The sequence below is a fragment of the Cupressus sempervirens genome, chromosome 6 (genome assembly GCF_028749045.1).
Source record: "Cupressus sempervirens isolate cs-2001-9-10 chromosome 6, ASM2874904v1, whole genome shotgun sequence".
Classification (NCBI taxonomy): Eukaryota; Viridiplantae; Streptophyta; class Pinopsida; order Cupressales; family Cupressaceae; genus Cupressus; species Cupressus sempervirens.
In genome coordinates, this window is record NC_143123.1 from 158,449,493 (window position 1) to 158,465,902 (window position 16,410).

Genomic DNA, 16,410 nt, shown 5'->3' on the forward strand with positions numbered 1-16,410 from the left:
AACATGATTGTTGAGAACATGAACAAGCTGGTGAATCCTCCTTCACAAATGAGGGCACAATGTCAAGTTTTCTCATCCAACATCAATCTGCAAGATGATCATTCCAAGCCATTTCCATTGCTCTCTTGGACACAAATTTGCATATGCAACACAACAAAATAACAAGGACCGTGGGTGCTTTCCACCCAACCATAGGCCTCAAAGAGACCACCCCCGCACTAGGGAACAAGGCTCAAACTGGGATACACATACAATCTTTCAATGCATAAACATTACATTTCAAACTTGAACAATTTCCCCCCAAGACTATTTCACAATGGCTTCACAGATGAAACCATAAACATAGGGTGAAGGTGTGTTCTAAAATGGAGACTTGCCATACCAAACCATATTTGCAATAAACAATTTTCATGCCCTGTTGGGGCTATCATAATTCAATAAATTTCATGCCCTCTCTGGGATATCATAAATGAACCATTTAATGCCCTCTTGGGGCCTCCACATTTCCTCCTCCAAACCCACTACCATCAGCTGTAACTCCTGAAACTTCCTTTCTACACCATACTTTCCTTATCACCCCTAGCAAGATATCAAATGTTATGGCATACAATGGAGGCCATACTCCAAGGTTATCAATACATTTTTCGAACCCAACTTAAGCCCTTCACCCTGGACTTCTCTTCCCTTCCCACAAGGGTGAGTGTAAGTCCCACACCCATAACAATACTCAAGCACAAAACAAGAAAACAAAACCAAGTAGAAATAAAACAAGAAATTTTCAAGAGCACATCACATTTTCACAACACAATATCAACAACCATAATACAACAAGGAAATAGACAAAATCCAAAACTCATACTCACAATACTCCACACAATACAACAAGATGCACAATGGTGTCACACTAATCTACATGGAATGAACACCATTCAAGCACTCACATGAATGCTACTCCACAATGCAATGCAATGCATACTCCATTGATAAACTCCACACTTGCATATTTGCTTAACCATGCTAAAAGAAAGAAATGGAAAAGAAGCAAGTTTGAGATACCAACCTTGGTCCAAACTAGGGTAAGGATAGTTGTAGTAGAGCTCCCCTAATCTCCCTGCAAAACCTAATTGTCTCTAAAATTACAGAGTGGGCAAACACCCCACTAGTTTGGCCAAGACCCTCTAATAAAGACTTCCCACTAACTTATTTTAGCAAAAACACTAAGCCACTCCATCCTTACAAACTTGTCTCCTCTAATGGTTCATTGATAGCCCTTACAAGCTCTGAGTTATGACCCTCGAAGGATCGACCTCAAAATGCACTTAGAGCACCTTGAAGACTCCTTGGTACAGGGTTGCCGCAAATGATGGATGGTCTTTGTGGCCAAAACAAGGGTGTGACTAGGGTTCACACGCCCATCCAAAGCTAACGGCACTGACGATTCGATGCCAATATTAGCGGTTTCAAAGTTACGTTGTGGTGCACCTATGAACTGAGGCACACAGCAAGTTTTGGCATCGAGCGAGATCGTTGTGCTGAATCCAAACGGAATGTGATCTCTCAAAAATGAGATAGGTTATTTTAGGCCTCAGTATCACCGTCCTGTAGCATTTGACAATTCATCGATAGCCCTCATGAGCTCTGAGTTATGAACCTCAAAGCATCAACCTCAAAATGCACTTAGAGCACCTTGAAGACTCCTCGGTACGAGGTGGCCGCAAATGATGGATGGTCTTTGTGGCCAGAACAAGGGTGTGACTAGGGTTCACCCACCCATCCGGAGCTAGAAGAGACAAATAATCTTTCTTACCTTCATATCTCTAAGCACATGATAGAAATCAATTCTAAAATTGAGAAAAGGTTAGAGGAGAATATTGCATTCTTAAATTAATCTTCCTTAAGACCTTTACATACACACAGGGCATTCTTAAATTAATCTCCATGGAAGAAAATTTCATAAAACTAAAAATTCCATAGTGTTGAAACATAAAATCCAAGATCTCATTTATGATGGGATTGTTGATACCTCTAATGACTCATGTGTCACAAGATCATGTTGATGAACCTATGTCATGTGATGATTTCCTTGACACCTTCACTTCTTATAACACTAATGAACCTCCTATAGTGTCAAAGCTTTCGAAAATGCCTCCACCAAACAAAGAACCTAATTCTTTCCATATAGACCATGCATACCCTCAAGGGCGACAACTAAAAGAAAATCAAGCTAACCATGCATACCCTATTTTACTTTCTCATCCACTCATAGCCTTCATATCCAACTTCATATCATGTCATTATGCATGTGCTATCTTGCTTATTGGCTTTAATTGCTTATCCTACATGCTATCTTCTTTCATGGATTTCATGGCTTATCCCAAATGTGCTTCATACAACTTTTCAATATGAAAGTCTTTCAAAACATTATACAATATTATGACTCTTTATGTTTTCAAATGCCATGATTGGTTGCAAAATGGAAGAAATCAAGTATTCTAATTGTTCATCCGTACTTTCTAGATTTTTCTTATTTGATTAGTTTGATAAAAATAGTTTTAATAATCATAATGTCAGCTTTATGTCAAATAAGGAAAAAACCAAATTTGTAATAAGATATCCGCATGCAATTATCTTTCATATAGTTATAAATTCTCTTAAAATTATCGTTATAGCCTTGTATCACATGCAAATATGATTTGGAAGAACTTGTTCAATATCTTCCTCTTATAATTCCTTACAAAGAACAAAAACCATATACAAAAAACTACACATTTTACATCATAATACATCATAAATTTTAGAAATTCTCCCCAATACCACCCCCCTCCAACTCTTCATGATGTACCTACATTCTAATATCATAAAAAAAATAGTAACTTATTGTATTAAACAAGATAATCATTAATTCATTAAATCATTATGAAGAAAATAACATAAGAAGTATATATACCTAGTCGAGTATTCCAATAGGGTCCTCTCTCTGTTTTAGGGTCTCCAATAGGGCTTCATGATCAACATTAGCAATAGTAAAAAGATCTTTTACTTTTGGTCTTCTTTGATGCTTCAATAACTTTACATTTGTTGCTATAATAAGATGCGAATATATGAGAATTACTTTGTGCTTCTGATAGTCTTCGAATGCAGGAATTTCGTTCCTTCTAAGCATGTATGTCTACAGCCATGTTCCAGCAACAACCACTGAACAAGTAGGATACGTGACTCCATCATCATCTGTGATCGGTTGTGAAAGTTTTTGTTTGCCTCTTACACAATGTGCTAACCAATAATCAGATTTCTCATCATTCCCCTGTGGTGCAACCAATGCAAAGACATGTCTTGGCTGAAGTAGATCTGATAGATGGTTATGCTGAAGTGAACTTTCCATGTCATCATTTTTGATAGAGGGTATGATAGACAATGGAGTAAGATAATGTGGAGCCCATGTGTCCACCCACTCACTTGACTCACAGTGATTCCAATCACACTGAAAACAAGTACGACAAAAACAAGCTAGTTGTCATGTCCAAATGGTCCATGTACTAGAATTAGAACTCTGAAATGAATGCATTTTTGATGAGTCTCTCACTTTAGCACAATCTTATCTATCACCTATGGACCCTTCCTCAACCAACCAAAAGAACCTGCATACCACTGAATCAAGAGTCCCCCCCTGTGATAATGCTAAACTACACCAATCAACAATGCTACGAGCATCAAGAAGCTCTGTTGTTGAAATCTTCAATTGCTCCTTAACTAGAGCTCTCTTCACACATGCCCCTGCTCCATCATGTTCCCCTTTTCCATGGTCGAACTCAAAAAAACTCCAAATATGAGGCACCCCTGTCTCTACGTGCATCCTACACAACCAATAAAACATGCAAGCATTCTTCAATTGACATGTATAGTTATTTGACCAAATGATATGTCTATCCATAGCAATTGCATGCTCATGTAAGAAATCCAAAAAATTCTCAAAACAATGTTGCACAAACTCGTGAGAATGAGATCTATCATCACTCATATAAAAATGACACTCTCTAATAATCTTTCGATTATCTTCCGCACTATCAGGGGCATGTCTATATGTTATATGAACAAAAATTGCAATCTGAATGGAGTTGTAATATTGAGATTGTGTCTCATTTTGAGGTTGCAATGTGTAGTTCTCAGCAAAATCAACAACTGATATAATAGTGCCAATGGGAAAAGTCTCTTTACATGTTATAAATTGTTGATCCAACCACTGAGACTTGTGACTATGTCTTGCATACTTGTAAAAAAGATTTTCCTTGAAATCTGAAATAAAATTAGCCACACTGATATCTTTTCCAACCAATTCGCATCTAGAGCTCTCACTCCCACTCTTCAATGTGTATTTCACCATTTCATATACCTTTTTTTTAGTATTGTCTTTCCAAGATCTTGTTTGCACCCTTCATGGAAACATGTGTCAAACTTGGATAAGCCACCACATTCTGAACACTTCTCATTTAAGCAAGTATTTCTATAAAAGGAACAACCATCAACTCTACGACATAAGAGTTGATCTAGCAAGTCTCTTGATGATTTTGGAAGCCCACTAGCCCCGCAATCCTCCAACATTTCTTTACTATGCAAAGTAGAATAGATGGAGCATAATAGTTCATGGTGCATAGAAAACTCAACATGATATTTGCAACAACATGTATTTCGAATTTTGAGTGGCATACAATAAAATGGCTTCAAAGATTCAAAAACCCTTTGTGATTTATGAAGACTTGGATGACTCTCTCTAAATTATTTGAACAACATAGTTTGACTTACTTTTAAATGGTGTTTAAGATGTGGCGTGCGATCTCTGATGCCAATTCTCAACTTTAAGACATCTTTAGCATTGGGTGATACTTGTGAGTTAGAGTGCCAAAATTGTGTAATTTCTTCCTTCACATCGTCGAATAGCTTCTTATCAAAATGTGCAAGTCTCCCACCAAATGCCCATGTTTCATTTTGAAGAGGATAATCAATTTTCTCTCGTCGACTAAGTGCTCTTCTCAAAGTTGTATGATTTAGATTCAAATCAATACAAGTTTGTCTCATATATCTACCCTTTCTCAAATGATGACTAACCAAAGAGATTGTAATGACCCTTCGAGCAGCTCTATTATCCTTCTCTCTGCTATTTTTCCCAATGCTATTGAGAGCACTAAAAAGATTCTTCACGATAATGGCATTTCTTTCCAACTTTTTATTGACACGAATCTTCAATTTGGAAAGCATAGGTCTCATCTTTTGCATTTTTAATAAGTGTATGAAAAGTTGACATTGCTCTACCACTATCTTGTTGCAAAAAAACATCTGATATAGTCTTGAAGCCCATAACCGAATTGTTCTAGCAATAATCGTTTCATCAATTTCAATTATCCATTTTGGTGTTTTAGAACCTTCATGCCGATTATAATTAAGAGATATGTAAGGTTCTTGTGCATTAGGTTCCCGTGCATTGTCATCTTCGACATGGTCAATTATGTAATTCCGATTATGAATTGGTGGCATTTCTTCTTCAAAATTTTCATTCTCCAAATTTTCAATTTCAGCATTATCATTTTCAATAGGTACATTTTCATTTCCCAACTATACATATTCATTATCTGATTCTATGATTTCACCTTCAATTAATGCATCATCAACTTGACTGATATTTAGCATACCTTGTCTTTTTCTTCAGTGTTCCATTTTGTCCCTTTCTCTATATGTCGCAATATCTTCATTGGATATCTTTCTTTTGCGTTTATCCTTTCAACGACTACTGCTCCCCATTTAGATGACAAATTCGAACACCTAAAGTTATATTTTGATTAGTTGGGCCCCAAAACGTTACTTTTTTCAAAACCCATGAAAAAAAGAGTGGAAAAGTGATGTTGTCGGGTCTGCAGGGATAGGGAATTATTGAGAATTGGTGCCAGTAAAATCGGATATCCGATCCTAAATCAAATATTCGATCCTAAATGGATATCCGATTTGAAATCGGATATCCGATATTGCAAAGTAAATTTTTGCAGGGAAAACCTACTATAATTCTCTGACTTTGGTTTATTACTAAGCTAATAGTATAGTAGTATTAATATATAATAGTATTAATATTATTACTATAGATATAATAGTGTAAATATTTAGTGTTTATTTATATTATTATTATTATGCTACAATATAGTATTAATATATATAATATTATTATAGTTATAATAGTATTATTATTATTACTATAGATACAATAATATTAATATTTAATGATTATTTATATTATTATTATTATCATAAAATAGTATAAATACTATATATATATTCTTTCATTTTTTAACCCATATACATATGAACGATTTCAATATGTCTGTAGGGGTCCTAAGATCCCTAGGGACATATGTCGTCGTTTAATGCGTCAAAGAGGGTCATAGGTCACCCTACGACCCCCTTTGACCCATATGGCCCATTCGAATATGTCCCTAGGACACTTAGGGACATATGTCATCGTTTAATGGGTCAAAGGACCCATATGAACAATTTGAATATGTCCTTAGGGGTCCTAGGACCCCTAAGGACAAATGTAATCGTTTAATGGGTCAAAGGGTGTCATAGGTCACCCTATGAAACCCTTTGACTAATATTAACGGTTCAAATATGTCCCTAGCGGTTATAGAACCCCTAGAGACATATGTCATCGTTTAATGGATCAAAGGGGGTCATAGGTCACCCTATAACCCCCTTTGACCCATATGAACGATTTGAATATGTCCTTAGGTGTCCTAGGACCACTAGGGACATATGTCGTCGTTTAATGGGTCAAAGGGTGTCATAGGTCACCCTATGACCCACTTTGACACATATGAACGATTCGAATATGTCCCTAGGGGTTATAGGACCCCTAGAAACATATGTCGTCATTTAATGAGTCAAAGGGGGTCTAGGGTGACCTATGACCCCCTTTGACCCATATGAACAATTCGAATATGTCCCCAGGGGTTTTAGGACCCCTAGAGACATATGTCGTCGTTTAATGGGTCAAAGGGGGTCATAGGTCACCCTATGACCCACTCTGACCCATATGACCCATTCGAATATGTTCTTAGGGGTCCGAGGACCCCTAACGACATATGTTGTCGTTTAATGGGTCAAATAGGATCATAGGTCACCCTATGACCCCCTTTGACCCATATTAACCATTCGAATATGTCCCTAGGGGTTCTAAGACTCCTAGAGACATATGTTGTCATTTAATGGGTCAAAGAGAGTAATAGGTCACCCTATGACCCCCTTTGACCCATATTACCCATTCGAATATGTCCCTAGGGGTCTTAGAACCCCTAGGGACATATGTCATCATTTAATGGGTCAAAGGGGGTCATAGGTCACTCTATAACCCTCTTCGACCCATATGAATGATTCAAGTATGTCCCTATGGGTCTTAGGACCCCTAGGGACATATGTCATCGTTTAATGGGTCAAAGGGTGTCATAACGCACCCTATGACCCCCTTTGACCCATATGAACGATTCGAATATGTCCCTACGGGTCTTAAGACCCCTAGGGACATATGTCGTCATTTAATGGGTCAAAGGGGATCATAGGTCACCCTATGACCCCCTTTGACCCATATGGCCCATTCAAATATGTCCCTAGGACCCTTAGAGACATGTTATCGTTTAACGGGTCAAAGGGGGTCATAGGGCACCCTATGAACTCTTTTGACCCATATGAATAATTTGAATATGTCCTTAGGGGTCCAAGCAACCCTAAGGACATATGTCATCGTTTAATGAGTCAAAAGGTGTCATAGGTCACCCTATGACCCCCTTTGACCCATATGAACGATTCAAATATGTCCCTAGGGGTTATAGGACCCGTAGAGACATATGTCATCATTTAATATGTCAAAAGGGGTCATAGGTCACCTTATGACCCCCTTTGACCCATATGAACAATTCGAATATGTCCTTAGGGGTCCTACGACCCCTAGGGACATATGTCATCGTTTAATGGGTCAAAGTGTGTCATAAGTCACCCTATGACCACCTTTGACCCATATGAACGATTTGAATATGTCCCTAGGGGTTATAGGACCCCTAGAGACATATGTCATTGTTTAATGTGTCAAAAGGGGTCACAGGTCACTCTATGACCCCCTTTGACCCATATGAACAATTTGAATATGTCCCTATGGGTTCTAGGACCCCTAGAGACATATGTCGTCATTTAGTGGGTCAAAAAAGGTCATAGGTCACCCTATGACCCCCTTTGACCCATATGACCCATTAGAATATGTTCCTAGAGCTCCGACAACCTCTAGCGACATATGTCATCGTTTAATGGGTCAAAGAGGGTCATAGGTCACCCGATGACCCCTTTTGACCCATATGAATATTTTGAGTATATCCCTAGGGGTCCTAGGACCCCTAAGGACATATGTCGTCGTTTAATGGGTCAAAGACTGACCTATGACCCCTTTTGACCCATATGAACAATTCGAATATGTCCCTAAGGGTTATAGGACCCGTAGAGACATATGTCGTCGTTTAATGGGTCAGAGGGGGTCATAGGTCACCCTATGACCCCCTTTGACCCATATGACCCATTCAAATATGTTCTTAGGGGTTTGAAGACCCCTAGCGACATTAGTCATCGTTTAATGCGTCAAAAAGGGTCACATATCACCCTATGACCCCTTTTGACCCATATGAACAATTCAAATATATCCTTAGGGGTTCTAGGACCCCTAGAGACATATGTCATCGTTTAATGGGTTAAAGGGGGTCATAGGTCACCCTATGACCCCCTTTGACCCATATGACCCATTCGAATATATTCCTAAGGGTCCAAGGACCCCTAGCGACATATGTTGTCATTTAATGGGTCAAAGAGGGTCATAGGTCACCCTATGACCCCCTTTGACCCATATTACCCATTCAAATATGTCCCTAGGGGTTCTAAGACCCCTAGAGACATATGTTGCCATTTAATGGGTCAAAGAGAGTCATAGGTCACCCTATGACCCCCTTTGACCCATATTACCCATTCGAATATGTCTCTAGGGGTCTTAGAACCTCTCAGGACATATGTCGTGGTTTAATGGGTCAAAGGGGGTCATAGGGTTTGACCTATATGAATGATTCAAATATGTCTCTATGCGTCCTAGGACCCCTAGGGACATATGTCATCATTTAATGGGTCAAAGGGTGTCATAAGGCACCCTATGGCCCCCTTTGACCCATATGAATGATTCGAATATGTCCCTAGGGGTCCTAAGACCCCTTGCAACATATGTTGTCATTTAATGGGTCAACCCCCTTTGACCCATATTACCCATTCAAATATGTCCCTAGGGGTTCTAAGACCCCTAGAGACATATGTTTTCATTTAATGGGTCAAAGAGAGTCATAGGTGACCCTATGACCCCCTTTGACTCATATTAACCATTCGAATATGGCTCTAGGGGTCTTAGAACCCCTAAGGACATATGTCGTGGTTTAATGGGTCAAAAGGGGTCATAGGTCACCCTATGACCACCTTTGACCTATATGAATGATTCAACTATGTCTCTATGCATCCAAAGACCTCTAGAGACATATGTCATCATTTAATGGGTCAAAAGGTGTCATAAGGCACCCTATGGCCCCCTTTGACCCATATGAATGATTCGAATATGTCCTTAGGGGTCCTAGGAACCTTAGGTACATATAATGTCATTTAATGGGTCAAAGAGTGTTATAGGTCACCCTATGACCCCCTTTGACCCATATGAACGATTTGAATATGTTCTTATGGGTTATAGGACCCCTAGAGACATATGTCATCGTTTAATGGGTCAAAGGGGGTCATAGGTCACCCTATGACCCCCTTTGACTCATATAAACAATTTGAATATGTCTTTAAGAGTTCTAGGACCCCTAGAGACATATGTCTTCGTTTAATGGGTCAAAAGGGGTCATAGGTCACCCTATGACCCCCTTTCACCCATATGACCCATTCGAATATGTTCTTAGGAGTCCAAGGACCTCTAGCGACATATGTAATCATTTAATGTGTCAAAAGGGGTTATAGGTCACTCTATGACCACCTTTGACCCATATGAACGATTCAAATATATCTCTAAGGGTCCTAGGACCCCTAGGGACATATGTCGTCATTTAATGGATCAAAAGTGGTCATAGGTCACCCTATGATCCCCTTTGACCCATATGACAATTCAAATATGTCTCTAAGGGTTATAGGACCCTTAGAGACATATGTTGTCATTTAATGGGTCAAAGGGGGTCATAGGTCACCCTATGACCCCCTTTGACCCATATGACCCATTCGAATATGTTCTTAGGAATCCGAGGACCTCTACCAACATATGTTGTTGTTTAATGGGTCAAAGGGGGTCATAGGTCACCCTATGACCCCCTTTACCCGATATGAACAATTCGAATATATTCTTAGGGGTCCTAGGACCCTTAGGGACATATGTCATTGTTTAATGGGTCAAAAGGTGTCATAGGTCACCCAATCACCCCCTTTGACCCATATGAACGATTTGAATATGTCTCTAAGGGTTATAGGACCCCTAGATATATATGTCATCGTTTAAAGGGTGAAAGGGGGTCATAAGTCACCCTATGACCCCCTTTGACCCATATGAACAATTCGAATATGTCCCTAGAGGTTCTAGGACCCCTAGAGTCATATGTCATCGTTTAATGGGTCAAAAAGGGTCATAGGTCACCTTATGACCCCCTTTGACCCATATGACCCATTCGAATATGTTCCTAGGGGTCCAAGGACCCCTAACAACATATGTCATCGTTTAATGGGTCAAAGAGGGTCACAGGCCACCCTATCACCCCCTTTGACTCATATTACCCATTGAATACGTTCTTAGGGATTCTAGGACCCCTAGTGACACATGTTGTAATTTAATGGGTCAAAGATAGTCATAGTTTACCCTATAACCCCCTTTGACCCATATTACCCATTCGAATATGTCCCTAGAGATCCTAGAACCCCTAGGGACATATATCGTCGTATAATGGGTCAAAGGGAGTCATAGATCACGCTATGACCCCCTTTAACCCATATGACCCATTCAAATATGTTCTTAGGGGTCCGAAGACCCTTAGCGACATATGTTGTCATTTAATAGGTTAAAGAGAGTCATAGGTCACCCAATGACCCCCTTTGACCCATATTACCCATTCGAATATGTCCTTAAGGGTTCTAAGACTTCTAGAGACATAAGTTGTCATTTAATAGGCCAAAGAAAGTCATAGGTCACCCTATGATCCCCTTTGACCCATATTACCCATTCGAATATGTCCCTAGGGGTCCTAGAACCCTTAGGGACATATGTCATCGTTTAATGGGTCAAAGGGGGTCATAGGTCACCCTATGACCCTCTTTGACCCATATGAACAATTCAAATATGTCTTTATGGGTCCTAAGACCCCTAAGGACATATGTCATCATTTAATGTGTCAAAGGGTGTCATAAGGCACCTTATGACCCCCTTTGGCCCATATGAACGATTCGAATGTCCCTAGGGGTCTTAGGACCCCTATGGACATATGTCATCGTTTAATGGGTCAAAGGGGGGTCATAGGTCAAACCCATATGGCCCATTTGAATATGTCCCTAGAACTCTTAGCGGCATATGTCGTTGTTTAATCGGTCAAAGGGGGTCATAGGGCACCCTACGACCACCTTTGATTCATATGAACGATTTGAATATGTCCATAGGGTTCCTAGGACCCCTAAGAACATATGTCATCATTTAATGGGTCAAAAGGCGTCATAGGTCACTCTATTACCTCATTTGACCTATATGAACGATTCGAATATTTAAGACCCCTAGGGACATTCGAATCGTTCATATGAGTCAAAGGGGTATGTTGTCATTTAATGGGTCAAAGGGGGTCATAGGTCACCCTATGACCTCCTTTGAGGCATAAAAATGATTCGAATATGTCCCTAGGGGTCTTAGGACACATAGGCACATATGTCATCGTTTAATGGGTCAAAGGGTGTCATAGGTCACCCTATGACCCCCTTTGACCCATATGAATGATTCGAATATGTCCCTAAGGGTTATAAGACCCCTAGAGACATATGTCATCATTTAATGGGTCAAAGGGGGTCATAGGTCACCCTATGACCCCCTTTGACCAATATGAATGATTCGAATATGTCCCTAGGGGTTATAGGACCCCTAGAGACATATGTCATCATTTAATGAGTCAAGGGGGGTCATAGGTCACTCTATGACCCCCTTTGACCCATATGAACAATTCGAATATGTCCATAGGGGTCTTAGAACCCCTAGGGACATATGTCATCGTTTAATGGGTCAAAGGGTGTCATAGGTCACCCTATGATTCCCTTTGACTTATATGAATGATTCGAATATCTCCCTAGGGGTTATAGGATCCCTAAAGACATATGTTATCTTTTAATGGGTCAAAGAGGGTCATATGCCCTTTGACCCATATGAACAATTCGAATATGTCCCTAAGAGTTTTAGGACCCATAGAGACATGTCGTCGTTTAATGGGTCAAAGAGGGTCATAGGTCACCCTATGACCCATATGACCTATTCGAATATGTTCCTAGGGGTCCGAGGACCCCTAGTGACATATGTTTTTGTTTAATAGGTCAAAGAGGGTCATAGGTCACTTTATGACCCCCTTTGACCCATATTACCCATTCAAATATGTCCCTAAGGTTCTAGGACTCTTAGAGACATATGTTGTCGTTTAATGGGTCAAAGAAAGTCATAAGTAACCCTATGACCCCATTTGACCCATATTACCCATTCAAATATGTCCCTAGGGGTCTTAGAACTCCTAGGGACATATGTCATCATTTAATGGGTCAAAAGGGGTCATAGGTCACCCTATGACCCCCTTTGACCCATATGAACGATTCAAATATGTCTCGATGGGTCCTAAGACCCCTAGGGACATCTGTCATCATTTAATGGGTCAAAGGGTGTCATAAGGCACACTATGACCTCTGTTGACCCATATGAACAATTCGAATATGTCCCTAGGGGTCTTAAGACCCCTGGCGACATATGCCATTGTTTAATGGGTCAAATGGGGTCATAGGTCACCCTATGACCCCCTTTGACCCATATGGCCCATTCGAATATGTCCCTAAGACCCTTAGGGACATATGTGGTCGTTTAATGGGTCAAAAGTGCCTTATGACCCCTTTTGACCCATATGAACAATTCGAATATGTCCTTAGGGGTCCAAGGAACCCTAAAGACATATGTCGTCGTTTAATGGGTCAAAAGGTATCATAAGTCACCCAATGACCCCATTTGATCCATATGAACGATTCGAATGTCCCTAGGAGTACTGAGACCCCTAGGGACATATGTTATCGTTTAATGGGTCAAAAGGTGTCATAGGTCACCCTATGACCCCCTTTGACCCATATGAACGATTTGAATATGTCGTTAAGGGTTATAGAACCCCTGGAGACATATGTCATCGTTTAATGGGTCAAAGGGGGTCATAGGTCACCTTATGACCCCCTTTGATCCATATGAACAATTCGAATATATCCCTAGGCATTCTAGGACTCGTAGAGACATATGTCGTCGTTTAATGGGTCAAAAGGAGTCATAGGTCACCCTATGACCCCCTTTGACACATATGACCTATTTGAATATGTTTTGAAAGGTTCAAGGACCTTTAGCGACATATGTCATCGTTTAATGGGTCAAAGGGGGTCATAAGTCACCTTATGACCCCCTTTGACCGATATGAATGATTCGAATATATCTCTAAGGGTCCTAGGACCCCTAAGGACATATGTCATCATTTAATGGGTAAAAGGGGGTCATATGTCACCTTATGACCCCCTTTGACTCATATGAACAATTCGAATATGTTCCTAGGGTTATAGGACCCTTAGAAACATATGTCGTCTTTTAAAGGGTAAAAGGGAGTTATAGGTCACCCTATGACCCCCTTTGACCCATATGAACAATTCGAATATGTCCCTAGGGATTCTAGGACCCCTAAAGGCATATGTCGTCGTTTAATGGGTCAAAGGGGGTCTAGGTCACCCTATGACCCCCTTTGACCCATATGATCCATTCGAATATGTTCCAAAGGGTCCAAGGACCTCTAGCGACATATGTCATCATTTAATGCGTCAAAAGAGGTCATAAGTCACCCTATGACCCCTTTTGACCCATATGAATGATTCGAATATATCTCGGATCCCTAGGGACATATGTCATTATTTAATGGGTCAAAGGATGTCATAGGTCACCCTATGATCCCTTTTGACCTATATGAACAATTCAAATATGTTCCTAGGGGTTATAGGACCCTTAGATACATATGTCGTCGTTTAATGGGTCAAAGGGGGCATAGGTCACCCTATAATCCCCTTTGACCCATATGACCCATTTGAAAATGTTCCTCATTGTGTAATGGGTCAAAGAGGGTCACAGGTCACCCTATGACCCCCTTTGACCCATGTGACCCATTCGAATATGTTCTTAGGGGTCTGAGGACCCCTAGTGACATATGTTGTCGTTTAATGGGTCAAAAAGGGTCATAGGTCACCCTATGACCCCCTTTGACCCATATTACCCATTTGAATATGTCCCTAGGGGTTCTAGGACCCCTAGAAACATATGTTATCGTTTAATGGGTCAAAGAGAGTCATAGGTCACCCTATGACTCCCTTTGACCTATATTACCCATTTGAATATGTCTCTAGGGGTCTTAGAACCCCTAGAGACATATGTCGTCATTTGATGGGTCAAAGGGGGCCATAGGTCACCCTATGACCCAATATATTATTTAACGAGTCAAAGTGTGTCATAAGGCACCCTATGACCCCCTTTGACCCATATGAACGAGTCGAATATGTCCCTAGGGGTCTTAGTACCCCTAGGGACATATGTCATCGTTTAATGGGTCAAAGGTCACCCTATGACCCCTTTTGACCGATATGGCCCATTCGAATATGTCCTTAGAAACCTTAGGGACATATGTCGTCATTTAATGGGTCAAAAAGGAGTTATAGGGCACCCTATGACCCCCTTTGACCCACATGAACGATTTGAATATCTCTAGGGGTTATAAGACCCCTAGAGACATATGTTGTCGTTTAATGGGTAAAAGGGGGTCACAGGTCACCCTATGACCCCCTTTGACCCATATGAACGATTCAATGTCATTGTTTAATGGGTCAAAGGGTGTCATAGGTCACCCTATGACCCCCTTTGACCCATATGAACGATTTGAATATGTCCCTAGGGGTTATAGGACCCCAAGAGACATATGTCATCGTTTAATGGGTCAAAGGAATCTATGACCCCCTTTGACCCATATGAACAATTCAAATATGTCCCTAGGGGTTCTAAGACCCCTAGAGACATATGTCATCGTTTAATGGGTCAAAGGGGGTCATAGGTCACCCTATGACCCCCTTTGACCCATATGAACAATTCGAATATGTCCCTAAGGGTTATAGGACCCTTAGAGACATGTCATCATTTAATGGGTCAAAGGTGGTCATAGGTCACCCTATGAACCCCTTTGACCCATATCACCCATTCGAATATGTTCCTGGGGGTTTGAGGACTTCTAACAACATATGTCATCATTTAATGGGTCAAAGGGGGTCATAGGTACCCTATGACCCCATTTGCCCCATATTAACGATTTGAATATATTCTTAGGGGTCCTAGGACCCCAAAGGACATATGTCATCATTTAATGGGTCAAAGGGTGTCATAGGTCACCCTATGACCCCTTTTGACCCATATGAATGATTTGAATATGTCCCTAGGGGTTATAGGACTCCTACAGATATATGTCGTCGTTTAATAGGTCAAATGGGGTGATAAGTCACCCTCTGACCCCCCTTGACCGATATGAACAATTTGAATATGTCCCTAGAGGTTTTAGGACTCTTAGAGACATATGTTGTCGTTTAATGGGTTGAAAGGGGTCATAGGTCACCCTATGACCACCTTTGACCCATATGACCCATTCAAATATGTTCTTAGGTGCCCGAGGACCCCTAGCGAAATATGTCATCGTTTAATGGGTCAAATAGGGTCATAGGTCACCCTATGACCCCCTTTGACCCATATTATCGATTGAGTATGTTCTTAGGAGTTATAGGACCATTAGTGACATATGTTATCGTTTAATGGGTCAAAGAGATTCATAGGTCACCCTATGACCCCTTTTGACCCATATTACCCATTCGAATATATCCCTAGAGGTCCTAGAACCCCTAGGGACATATGTCATCATTTAATGGGTCAAAGGGAGTCATAGATCACGTTATGACCCCCTTTGACTCATATGAATGATTTGAATATGTCCCTAGGATTTCCAAGATCCGTAGGGACATATGTCGTCATTTAAT